Source organism: Microcebus murinus, chromosome 14, assembly GCF_040939455.1.
Source record: "Microcebus murinus isolate Inina chromosome 14, M.murinus_Inina_mat1.0, whole genome shotgun sequence".
Classification (NCBI taxonomy): domain Eukaryota; kingdom Metazoa; phylum Chordata; class Mammalia; order Primates; family Cheirogaleidae; genus Microcebus; species Microcebus murinus.
In genome coordinates this window covers 37,638,672-37,651,876 of record NC_134117.1, presented here as the reverse complement: position 1 = coordinate 37,651,876, position 13,205 = coordinate 37,638,672, and the positions used below count along the sequence as shown (strand labels likewise).

Below are 13,205 nucleotides of genomic sequence, written 5' to 3'. Positions count from 1 at the left end.
AGAGATAGATGGAAATGTAGTGCTAATACATCATGTTCATTGTAATTTTGCATATTGCACTGGACTATGCATTGGTAATACGAGACAACATATTGAATATAACATGAATTGTCATGCAATATTAACAAACAATTTATTAAATTTACTTAACTCTTTCCAGACCTTATAGCTACCTGGAGAACATGTTCAAAAGTGTTAGACTTAGGCTGGGTGCTGTGGCTCATGCCTGTAATCCTAGCACTCTGGGAGGCTGAGGCAGGTGGATCATTTGAGCTCAGGAGTTCGAGACCAGCCTGAGCAAGAGTGAGACCCCATCTCTACTAAAATTAGAAAGAAATTAATTGGCCAACTAAAAATATATATAAAAAATTAGCCGGGCATGGTGGTGCATGCCTGTAGTCCCAGCTACTTGGGAGGCTGAGGCAGGAGGATTGCTTGAGCCCAGGAGTTTGAGGTTGCTATGAGCTAGGCTGATGCCATGGAACTCTAGCCAGGGCAACAAAATTGAGACTCTGTCTCCAAAAAAAAAAAAAAAAACAAAAAACAAAAAACAAAAAAACAAACAAAAAAAACAAGTGTTAGACTTAAAGGTCTTTAGTGATGAAACTGCCCTCTTTTTGATGCTGTATTTTCCTGGTGACATGCAATAGCACTCTAACTTATAGTGTCTAATCAAAATCTAAATACATTGGTAGATTCTGATGCCTTCACTTCATTGAGCAGTATTTTTAAAAAATGGCTCCCTGACCACCTATATTTGAATAATTTCAGATGTTTGTCAAAAATAGAAATTTCAGATCCCTATTCCACATCTATTCATTCTGTAGTTTGAGAGCCACACATACACTACCTAGTTTCATAATTATTCCTGGCCATGATTGGAAGGAGGCTGAGGTAAACCAGCTGATGGAATCTGGCATTAGACTTGTTAGCATAAATTTAGTGTTCAGGTCCCTTATCTGCCCATGGATTTGCCTGTTCATTTACTTTATAGAACAGAGTTTCTGCCTTGGTTCCTGTCTTGATGTACACTCCCATTTTACTTCTAGAAGTAGAGCTCCAATCTGACACTCCAAAATAAGTTCCCAATTAGTTCCCAAATTAGTTCCCAAATAATGATCCTAATTTTTGGCTGTTCCATCTTTCAAACATTATACCCTGTCTACTATATCCCTTGCTACTATATAATTTTGTTTAAAAGTGAGATGTACAATTCTGCTCTGAACTAGATAGATCATGCAGAACATTACAGAATTATAACCTAGCCACTTGCTAATCAAAGCATTATCCACAGACCAACAGTATCAATATCAACTAAGCAACTGTCAGAAGTGCAGAATCTTAAATACCATCCCAGACCCACTGTGGTAGGCCAATAATGGCTCCTTAAAATATATCCATGTCATAATCCCTAGAAATTGTCAAGTTATCTTATATGGTAAAGTTTTTATGAATGTAATTGAGGATTTTGAGATTATACTAGGTTATCTAGGTGACCCCAAATCCAATCACACAGGTCCTTAAAAGAAAGAGGCAGAGGGAGATCATACATACAGAAGAAGAGAGGGCAATGTGAAGACTTCCGCATAGATGGGAGTGATGCAGCTACCAGCAAAGGAATGCTGGCAGCCACCAGAAGCTGGAAGAGGCAAGGAATGAATTTTTCCCCTACATCCTGCAGAGGGAGTGCAACTCTGATGACATCTTGATTTTAATCCACTGAAACTGATATTGGATTTGTGGCCTCAAGAACTGAGAGAGAACAACTCTCTGATGTTTTAAACAGCCCAGTCTGTGGCTATTTGTTATAGCAGCTATAGGAAACTATTAATAATACACTATGGAATCATATTTACATGTTAACAAGACCCATAGAAGACTTATATCCACACTGAAATTAGAGAAGTGGTGACCTAACCATGCCAGGACTCTCAATGAAGCCTACGTTTGTACTACCTCTTTAGGCCATTGCAATCCGGAGAGCCACCCTCTTTCTCAGAGATCAGTCTATAGCTAAGTCAGTTTTCTAACCCACTTCCTTCTGGTCACTCTTAATTCCAGTTCCCACCTGACCATCATTTGAATGCAGACATGGATTGCGAATGATCACACCTAGGACATAAGGAAATAAATACTAAGTAACCAATTATAAATTATTAATCAGAGCTTAAAATTATGTCTAGTTTCCCCCTCAATAAAGGGTATTACCTTCTTAAAGAAAATCAGCATTTCCCTTGAAGGCAATCTACCCTGTATATGAGAAATGTATTCCCAATAGGCTTCAAAGTACTATATACAGGGCACTTTAGTGATACTGCAAAAGTGATATAGGATAAACTACTTTACAAGAACTCTCTAAATGTCTGATATGCTCTCTGAAAATCATATTTATTTGTAAGTGAGATTGTGACTTTTTTTGTTAAATTATTCTCTGACCCTGCTAAGATAAAACAATGATTTTCTGAAAAATCAAGGCACAATATGCTAATCTGAGTATGCATAATGTTGATATCGATACTTGTCTTTAACAGTGATAGTGATGATTTAAAATTGAACTTCAAAAGTTTTAAATAAGGAGCAAAACCATCACACTTTAGAGCAAAAATAAAATTGCTCATTTTAAGTAGCTCTATTTAAAACTGGAGGCCCTAACTATTTGAAATTTACTGGTCACTACTCATGATGATCATTGGAAACATTCTATATGTTTCCTTTATGAAGCAAAATACACGAACTGGTGAGAATATTTGAATAGCATATTAATCAAGGTTAAAAAAAGTCCTCTTTTCACAGAAAAACAAAGTCAGGGAATCCCAGAATGTGCACTGATGAAGCAATAATTTATATTTACTAAAACTCAGAGTGGGAAGGCCGGGCGGAGTTACCCTGAATCTGTTTGGGAACCCACAGTGTCTTCTGTTCTTGCCTTGTCCTAGAGACAAAGGCCATGAAATCCTCTCATAGGCCCAATCAATAATCATGGCAGGCAGGAGATGGGCTCTCATCAACTTTGTCAATAGGCAATTATTGATTGTGGGACTATGATGCAGTTAGTAGATCTGAGCTATGGAAGTCGGCACAAGCACTGGGCAAGCACACAATTCCTGCTCTCAAAGATTCTACCTTCTAGCGTAGGAACTGAAATTAAATACACAGAAAGAAGGAGAATGGTAGTAGGTCCCACTTGTGCATTGTAGCAGGAGCAAACATGTGTTTCTTTAATTGTAGCAACTCTCACAACCATTCAAAGGCAATGCTCTGAAGGCTTTCCTTCAGTTTCATCTTATCTTTCACTCTTTTCAGCAATTCTGAATAGAGAAAAGGGCAGCCTCTTTTGATTTCCTTAAACCTTATTTTATTTCATCTCTAACCTTCAATCAAAAAAGAAAAAGTCTCTATTCAGTTTTCCCCAGTCTGAGTCCAAAAGCCTGAAGCTACAGAAATATATTTATCTGTAGACTAGCCTCCTAGTAGAACTGTCCAGCAGATCATACTATACTAATTAAAATTAGCAAGGAAAATTAGAAGCCAAATTGGAATGTGTGTGGTTTTTTTTTTCTTTAATGGAGGAATACAGATTGTTGGGTGCTGTTTTAAAACTTGCTTATGATCTTAAAAGGGGTTGGTTAAGTGTGAAATGAAAGCATGTACCTGACCCAATGCAATTAAATTTAATATAATTCACATATTTAATTACTTGGCTATTTAATAACAAAATCAGAAATATTTTTTGAGTGGAGATTCTGGATCTCTTTTTTATATCTAATCAAAAATCAGGCTATAAGTGCAACTATGCATCTAAATACATACTCAGATAGAATGGAAAATTATTTCAGATGAATTTTTACCAAAAGATGCTTTGTAACCATCCTGTGCAGCCTTCATTCTAGTTTGGAAATTATATTGCTGCACATTCTTAGTGACTGGGTGACAACTTTCTCCTTAACTAGACTGAACACTATCTGTACTACTGGTGACAACTTACTCTACCTTTCCCAGTTCTAACAAAGTATTCGAGCCAGTCATTGTTTAGTGAATATTTATTGATTGGACAGATATTTACAAGGAAAACCCTCAAAAATCAAAAGTTTATTCTTTCAAATGTGCAATTTAAAATGACTTTTCTTTTTTCCAATGACAGAATTGATCTGGAATTTCTTGATACATTTTACTAGGTGAGGTGGTTTGATCTGTGGTAATGTAGAAGTACTGCATGAATAGAGACTGATTAGTTACCACCTTGTTTTATTATACATTTATACATCTGACACAGAGTAGTAGATTTTTTCTCTAAATGTCTTTTCTTAGAACTTAAATATGACAAAATTTTTTCCTCTCTCATACACATAAATGCCTGCATGCACACATACACATACACACACACATTTTCCTTACTAACATATACCTACTCTTCAATCCAGTTCATAAAGTATTTTTTTCCTACTGTTCCTTCAGTGTGCTTTGATGACACCCTTTCTATGTTCACCTTTGTTAAACCATTTACCATTCTGAATTTAAAAATCAATATCCAGTTATTGATTTTAACTTTCAGTTATTTCAGGTCCAGCAATTGCATGCTTCCACATTGCTGGTACCTATGAATATTTGACACAATTAAGTGTTCGATAATGTTTTGAAGAAATGAACAAAAGCACCTTGTTTCTGTTCCCTTTCTCTAAGTCTTACTGCAGTGGCAGTATCACCCCATGCCTTCATATCTAAATGTTGGGTTACACCAGAGGAACAGAAGAGAGGCACAATGCCTAGAGAACTCACAAACTGAAATTTCAACCCTAAGGTTAATACATGTAGCCAAGATTTATAAACCTTTGTGTCTGGTGACACAGCTTTAGATTTCAGCTCCACACCCATAGTGCTGACAGCCACAATGGCTGAGTAGTATCATAGTGGGAAGAATTGATTTTACTAATGCATGAAAAAAGTGCAGCATTTTTATGCTAAGCAATTAGGTTTTGGCAAGGAAATCTTTGTGTAGAAAGAGGAACCTTTTTTCCTGGTGACAGAACAATTTTCTTTACTGGAATAAAATATTCTTTTCACAATCTAAATGTTTGGGGAATCTATGAAAGTAAAAAGAACAGTAATATTTTCTTTATATGACTTGTGACACCACAATAGATGGCACACAGAGGTGAAAAAAAATTAGCCAGAGGGTTCCAGCATTTTGATTCTAGTTCTCCATATGCTACCTATTTTCCTCCCTGCGCCTCAGTTTCCTTGTTTGTGCAATGAGAAGACAGAGAAAAAAAGCTCATTGTTAAAATGATGTTTTTCTCTCTCCTACTAAAATATGAATCTACAACTTTGACCTCCTGGGTGTGTTTGTAACAGATGCTGACCATGAAATAATTTCTCAGAATCAATCACAACTATGTTGGTCTGATCACCGCTGAGTAGAAAAAAATCACAAAAACACAGAGCTCTTAAGGGCCATGTGAATTTTTCTGACCTACCCTCTCCCATCAGTAAGGAGGCTATGCCTAAATCAATCTTCACTGATGTTCTCTTCCTCACAGTAATAGATTACTTATATTTCAATTAATTCCAAGTACATCTACAACTCTACAACATTCTTGCCTGTGGGAAATTAATTTCTTGAATTCAAATGTAGTAACTTTTAAGTTCTATAATTTTATATTCTTATGGTGAATAATGCCACTTTCTCCCCTTTCCCAGTTAATCTTCATTTTGATATCCTGACTCCCTTACAATTTTTTTTTAAATTTCAGAATATTATGGGGGTACACACATTTTGGTTACATAATTTGCTTTTATACAGTTTGAGTTAAAGTTATAAGTGTGCCCATCACCCAGATGGTGTACATTGTACCTGTTAGGTGTGAATTTACCCATTCCCTCCTCCACCCTCCCACCTGCTTGATTTCCATTGAGATTTACTTCCATAGGTACACATAAGTGTTGATAGATTAGTTTCAATTTAGTATTGAGTACATATGGCATTTTTTTTTCCATTCCTGTGATATTTCACTTAGAAGAATGGGCTCCAGCCCCATCCAGGATAATACAAAGGATAATACAAGAGGTAGTTCACAACTTTTTTATGTCTGAGTAGTACTCCGTGGTATACAAATATCACATTTTATTAATCCATTGATGTATTGATGGGCACTTGGGTTGTTTCCACATCTTTGCAATTGTGAATTGTGCTGCTATAAACATTAGAGTACAAGTGTCTTTTAAATAAAATACCTTTTTTTCTTTTGGTTATATACCTAGTAGTGGGATTTGCTGGGTCAAATGATAGGTCTACTTTTAGTTCTTTGAGGTATCTCCGTACTACTTTTCAGAAAGGTTGTACTAGTTTGCAGTCTTACCAACAGTGTATAAGTGTTTCTTTCCCTCCACATCCCCACCAGCATCTGTTGTTTTCAGACTTTTTGATAAAAGCCATTCTTACTAGAGTTAAGTGATACCTCATTGTGGTTTTGATTTGTATTTCCCCGATGATTAGAGATGTTGAGCATTTTTTAATATGTTTATTGGCCATTAGTTTATTTTCTTTTGAAAAGCTTCTCTTCTTGTCTTTTGCCCACTTTTAAAAAAATAAGGTTATTTGATTTTTTTTCTTGCTGATTTGCTTGAGTTCTTTGTAGATTATTAACCTTTTATCAGATATGTAGCATGGAAGTATTTTCCCCCCTTCTGTAGGCTGTCTATTTGCTCTATTGATTGTGTCCTTGGCTCTGCAGAAGCTTTTTAATTTGATCAGGTCCCATTTATTTATTTTTGTTTTTACAGTGATTGCTTTTGGGGTCATCTTCATAAATTCTTGTACTAGGCCAATATCTATAAGAGTTTTTCCTACATTTTATTCCAGAACTATTATAGTTCCATGCCTTAGGTCTAAGACGGCTGTCTATTGTGAATTGATTTTTGTGCAAGGTTCAGATCCTGTTTCAGTCTTCTACATGTGGCCATCCAATTTTCCCAGCACCAGTATTGACTAGGGATTCTTTTCCCTGGTGTATTTTTTTGTGCTTTGTGAAAAATCAGATGGATATATGAGGATGGTTTTATACCTGAGTCCTCCATTCTGAACCGTAGGGCTATGTATTTGTGCCAATGCCATGCTCTTTTGGTTACTATTGCCTTGTAGTATGGCTTGGAGTCTGGTAAAGTGATGCCTCCTGATTTGCTCATAATACATAAGGTTACATTGGCTCTTTGGGGTCTTTTATGGTTCCATGCAAAGTGTAGAACTATTTTTTCTAGATCTTCAAAAAATGGCATTGATATTTTAATGGGAATCGCATTGAATCTGTACATCACTTTGGGTAGTAGAGACATTTTAACAATGTTGATTCTGTTGATCCATGAACATGATAAGTTTTCCATCTGTTTACATCCTCTGCAATTTCTTTCCTCAATGTTTTGTAGTTCTCCCTACAGAAGGTCTTTCACCTCCTTAAAGATATTCCTAGGTACTTTATTTTCTTTGTTGCTGGTTTTGCACTTAAACATATAAAAGTATTTCCAAAGGGAAATGTAAAGGGAAGGTACATAGCCCAGTAGATGCCCATTTTATACTATTAATCACACCAAATAGTCTATTGTTTTCTTCATTAGATGTTTCAACAAAATTTATTTTCCTCCCAGATTACTAAAAGTTTTTAGTAGTGAAAACTGAGTCACATCAGACATTTTCCCTCTCATTTGTCTTGTCTTATACCTTTTATCATCAGAAGCTAGCAAAGTGATAAGTACACAACAGCTGTTTAACATGACAGTTGACTCTATTTGATAGGGCACCCTAATTCGTGAATATTGTTAGTAACTTACCAACAAAATATCATTCCCCTGTAGCCTGTCTAATGACAAGAAATGGTTCTGAAAGAAGACAACAGTTCATCTAGGTATACTTATATTAAGTTCACAGCTGACAAACATAACCAACCCCACAAAAAACCCTTATATCAAATTTTTAATTAGAATCTTTCCAAAACTTTTTGTATATTTAAAATATTCATAGTATTATTAAGAACAAAAGGAAGTAACTTCATTCTTGGGCTACCATCAACATATGATTGTTGTAACTGATAGTATAGATTTCTTAGCCTCTTGATTGAAAGCTCAAGCCATATTTATTTATTTTAATTGTGGTTCACAAGACACATAAAAGAAATCTTTCTGATTGCCTTCTTAATAACCAACAAGAGCTTATGTCTGGAATCCCAATCTTCACTTAATTTTCTAATCATAGATTGGCATATATCAACCAAATTGGCATATGTTCATTTGGAAATTTGATTATAATCAGAATTTCTGTTTGTTTTATTTCAAGAAGAAATCACTCATAAATCTTATAGGTAGCTTTTGGAATACTTTGTCTATAAACATCACAAGTTAAACTGAGAAATACAGCTGTGGAGAAGCTTGTTGATAAGAATCTCTTGAACAGATGGTTATAATGCCTATTCCTGGTCCCTACTTCAGAATTTGAATCATTATCTCTAGGGATAGGGCTCAGGAAATTGCATTTTAAACTGCAGGCGATTTTTATATTTAAATTTCCAAATCTCTGTTTTAGGTTAAAAGGTTTAGGTGTTTTTATCCAAGGAGACAGATGAAACTGATAAGATCAACTCAGAAGAATGGAAAATAGTGTTTTGGAAGATGCACTAAAACCAAGGTCTGATCCTAAGAAAAATAAGTACTGTATACTCAATGCCTAGAACAATGGCTAACACACATTAGGATTCAAAAGGTGTTTCCTGGTTTAAAAGGATGAGAAGGTTCTAATCTCTGATAAATTTGTCAAGAGACAGTCCCGCCAGGACATGGCCAATGAACTTTGCACTTGCTTCAATCAACATCTCTGAATCATTCTGTCTTTGACTTCCTAATGATTGGTTACCTTAGGGAAATTATGGCAATTATATATAAGAAAACAAAGTAAATGTTCTGAGTCTGTTTAAATCCACATGTATATGGTGTGGAAAGGTACCAACAGGTTATGAGTATATTCTTAGTATGTCTATTATCACTCAAATAATCCTCAAAAATCATTCTCTCAAAATTTCTATTTTCAAGTGAGAAAGTTGAGGCTCAGAGAAACTTGTCAAGATCAAGTACACTGTTACTGGAGCCAGAATTAGTAAATACAAATTATTTCAAAAATACTATGCTGCCAGTTGGATTGGTATTTAAATGAAAAGCCAGCTATGCATGTGTAAATCTACTGTGTGAAAGTAATCCTACTACCCTAAGCTGTACAATATTTAATACTAAAGTAACACTATACAAATATCATGCATAATTTTTGCATATTAATACTGTAATTCAATGGCAGAGGAAGTTGCTTCAAATCTTCCCTACTTTATCTTTCAATATAAGGCAAAGATTAACTTAGAAACATAGACTCTCTATGGACTTACTGTAATGTATACTTGGCTTGGGTAAAGAGAGAAAATCCTGACACAGAATGAATGTTTTTAATGGGTAATTTACTTCTCCCAAACTATGTAGATACACCTAAAGGAAGAATCAAACTGCTGCTATTCATTACAGATTTGTTTTAGGAAAGTTTTTTCTGAGGTTTGATTCTTTATTTTCTTTTTCTGGAAAGAATGCTTATGGTCTTTCTATTTGGGAGAAGCGTTTTTAAATTTTAGAAATCTTCCAACTAGAAGAAGTCAACTCCTATATTTCTCAGGTGATAAAAACAAGGACTGTGTGAGTATATTTTTCCTAGGAAAAGGCTTAATAAATGAATATTAAAGGACACAATAGACCCTTTTTTAGTGATGCTTGGGTACAGGGTTTGTGAATTAATCAGAGTTGACTTTTGTATTTGTATTTATAAATCATACCATTCCTAAATATCTATAGTTCTCCTGAGAAATGCCTACTCTATCTTGGGACGTGAATAATACTAGGGATCAAGAAGATGTGAATACAGGTACAGCCTTTTTCTCATGATGGGAACAGCTGCTAGAAATCTAAATACTTTCTTTTTCCTCTCCAGATTCTGCCTAGTTATTATTTTGTATTGATATGTAATAATTATATTTATGGGACACATGTGATATTTTGATACATGCATACAGTGTGTAATGATCAAATCAGGGTTATTAGAATACCCATCAACTCTTTGTGTTTGGAACATTTCAAATCGTCTAACTACTTTAAAATATACAATGAACTATTGTTAAATATAGTCACCTTACTGTGCTATTGAACACTAGAACTTATTCCTTCTAACCGTAGGGTTGTACCCATTAACCATCCTCTCTTCATCCCACACTGCCACTTTTCTGAGCCTCTGTTAATCATCATTCTACTCTATTCCTTGAAGTACACTTTTGTAGCTCCCACACGTAAGTGAGAATATTCAATACGTGTCTTTCTGTGACATAAGTGAAATAAGCTTATTTCAGAATGCCCTCACACAATGCCCTCAAGTTCCATCCATTTTGCTGCAAATGACAGAATCTCATTTCTTTTTACAGCTGAATAGGATTCCATTGTGTATCACATTTTCTTAGGTTGATTCTATGTCTTTACTATTGTGAATAGTGTTACAATACACATGTGTGTTCAGGTATCTTTTCAATAGACTGATCTCCTTTCTTTTAGATATATACTCAACAGTGTATGCTGGATCATATGATAGATCTATTTCTAGGTTTTTGAGGAACTTCCATTCTGTTTTCTGTAATGGCTGTGCGAATTTACACTCCTACCATCAGTGTGCTAATGTTCATCTTTCTCTGCATCCCTGCTTGCATGGGTTATTTTTTGCTTTTTTGATAATAGGCATTTTAACTGGGGTGAGATGATATCTCTTTGTGGTTTTGACTTGCATTTTCCTAATGATTAAAGATGTTGGGGATTTTTTCATATGTTTCTTGGCCATTAGTCTATATTCTTTTAATGTGGAGCATTTTTTTTCACATGCCTATTGGCTGTTTGTATGTTCTTTTGAGAAATGTCTATTCAGATCATTTACTCATATCTTGATCTGATTATTTGTTCTTTTGCTTTTGAGTTGTTAGAGCTCTTTATATAATATTAATCCCCAATCTAATGGATAATTTGCAAATATTCTATCCCTTTCCATAGGTTGTCTCTTCACTCTGTTGATTCTTTGCTGTGAATAAGCTTTTTTATCTTGATATAATCAAGATAAACATTCATTCATCTATTTTTGCTTTTGTACCCTGTGCTTCTGAGATCTTACCCATAAAAATCTTTGCCCAGACCAGTGTTCTGAAATGTTTGCTTCCCCTATGTTTTCTTCTAGTAGTTTCAAAATTTCAGGTCTTACATTTATGTTTTTAATCCATTTTGAGTTGATTTTTGTATAATATGGTAACAAAGTTCTAGTTTCATTTTCCTGTATATAGATATCCATTTTTTCCTCAGCACTATTTATTGAAGAAACTATCTTTTCCCTACTGAATGTTCTTGGTGCTTTTGTTAAAAATCAGTTGGCTATAAATATGTCGATTTATTTCTGGCTTCTCTATTCTGTTTCATTGGTCTATAATCTGTTTTTATACCAGTACCATGGTGTTTGTAGTATATTTTGAAGTCAGAGAGTATAATGCCTCCAGCTTTGTTCTTTTTGTTCAGGATTGCTTTGGCTATTCATAGTTTTCTGTGGTTTCATGTGACTTTTAGAATTTTTTTTTTCTGTTTCTGGAAAGAATGTTATTGGTATTTTTGTAGGGATTGCATTGAATCTGTAGATTGCCTTGAGTAGTATGGTCATTTTTACAATACTAATTCTTCTAATCCATGAACATAGGATCTGTTTCCACTTTTTTATGACCTCTTCAACTTCTTTCATTAGTGTTTTTATTATTTTCCTTGTAGAGAGTGTTTTTATAATTTTCCTTATAATTTTCTTTTCATTTCCTTGATTAAATTTATTCCTGAGTATTTTTTTGTAGCTATTGTAAATCAGATTGCTTTCTTGATTTATTTTTCCATTAACTTTCTGTTGGTGTATAGAAATGCTACTAATTTCTGTATGTTAATTTTGTTTCCTGCAACTTTGTTTATTAATTTAAAGACATATTTGGTAGAGTTTTCAGTATTTTCTAAATATAAGATTATGTCATCTACAAACGGACAATTTAACTTCTCCTTTCCAATTTGGATGCTCTTTATTTCTTTCTCTTACCCAATTGCTCTGGCTAGGACTTCCAGTTCTATGTTGAGTGAGAGTGGTGAGAGTGATCATCTCCATCTTTCTCTAGTTTTTTAAAAAAAGGCTTTTAGCTTTTCCTTGTTCAGTATAATGCTGGCTCTGGGTTTGTCATATGTGGTCTCTATTGCATTAACTTATACACTCTTTGTATACTTAGTTTATTGAGGGTTTTAATCATGAAGGATGTTGAATTTTATGAAATGCCTTTTCTGTGTCTATTGAGATAATCATATAGTTTTTGTCCTTCAACCCTTTGATGTGATGCATCACAATTATTGATGTGCATATGTTGAACTATCCTTGCATCCCTGGAATAAATCCCACTTGATCATGGTGAATGATCTTTTAAATGTGCAGACTCCACCTCTTTTAGATATGCATGATGCTGAATTTTCATACACATTTCCTAGCATGTTTAAGTAAATGGCTATAGAGGAATTCCCAGAAAGTAGGTAAGTATGTACATTATGCATGTATTATAAAGTTTTCTACAAATAACCTTAAGCCATTTATAGGAAAGATTAAAACTAAGAAAATTGGTTTCATTTTGAATGAATAAAGCAAAGCACCAAGTTGTTACCCCTTGAGAAAATGTAACATGCTAATTAGAGTCATAAGGGAAACAGATTCTTGTTGGAGTACTGTATAACTTCACCAAAGTATATTTTACCAATCTGCATTAACTTTTAAATATTATTTTTAATAAATTATGCAAAGGAGCACAATCCTACTTTATTCTTTTCAACTTTATTTTCCTCTATCAAACTGCCCTTTGGAGTAAGAATTTAAGTGATAATAAAGAAGGAAAGAATAATCACAAAAAGAAAAAAAATGGTTCAAAGTTTACTATTGATATTTGTTGTTTTATAATTGCTGATGTTTATCTATGCCCTATGTTAAGTTTATGAATTTCTTGAAAGAAGAGACCATGAGTCCTGTTGAATGGAGATTTTTTTATTACAGTTTATCATGTATTTTGCTAATAAGACCCATTCTGTCACATGCTATT

The 13,205-nt window shown here is 34.3% G+C and overlaps 1 protein-coding gene and 1 long non-coding RNA gene across 3 annotated transcripts in view; both read right to left on the bottom strand.

The window, feature by feature from the left end:
- The window catches only part of PRKG1 (protein kinase cGMP-dependent 1), a 1,210,052-nt gene that overhangs the window by 658,268 nt on the left and 538,579 nt on the right, over positions 1 to 13,205 (bottom strand). The window lies entirely within an intron of this gene.
- Positions 1 to 13,205, bottom strand: part of LOC142875540 (uncharacterized) — a 77,431-nt gene that overhangs the window by 39,148 nt on the left and 25,078 nt on the right. Inside the window, exon 2 of the long non-coding RNA XR_012922896.1 lies at positions 1 to 13,205. This exon is cut by the window's left edge and continues 39,148 nt beyond it; it is cut by the window's right edge and continues 24,201 nt beyond it. This is a non-coding gene — a long non-coding RNA (uncharacterized LOC142875540).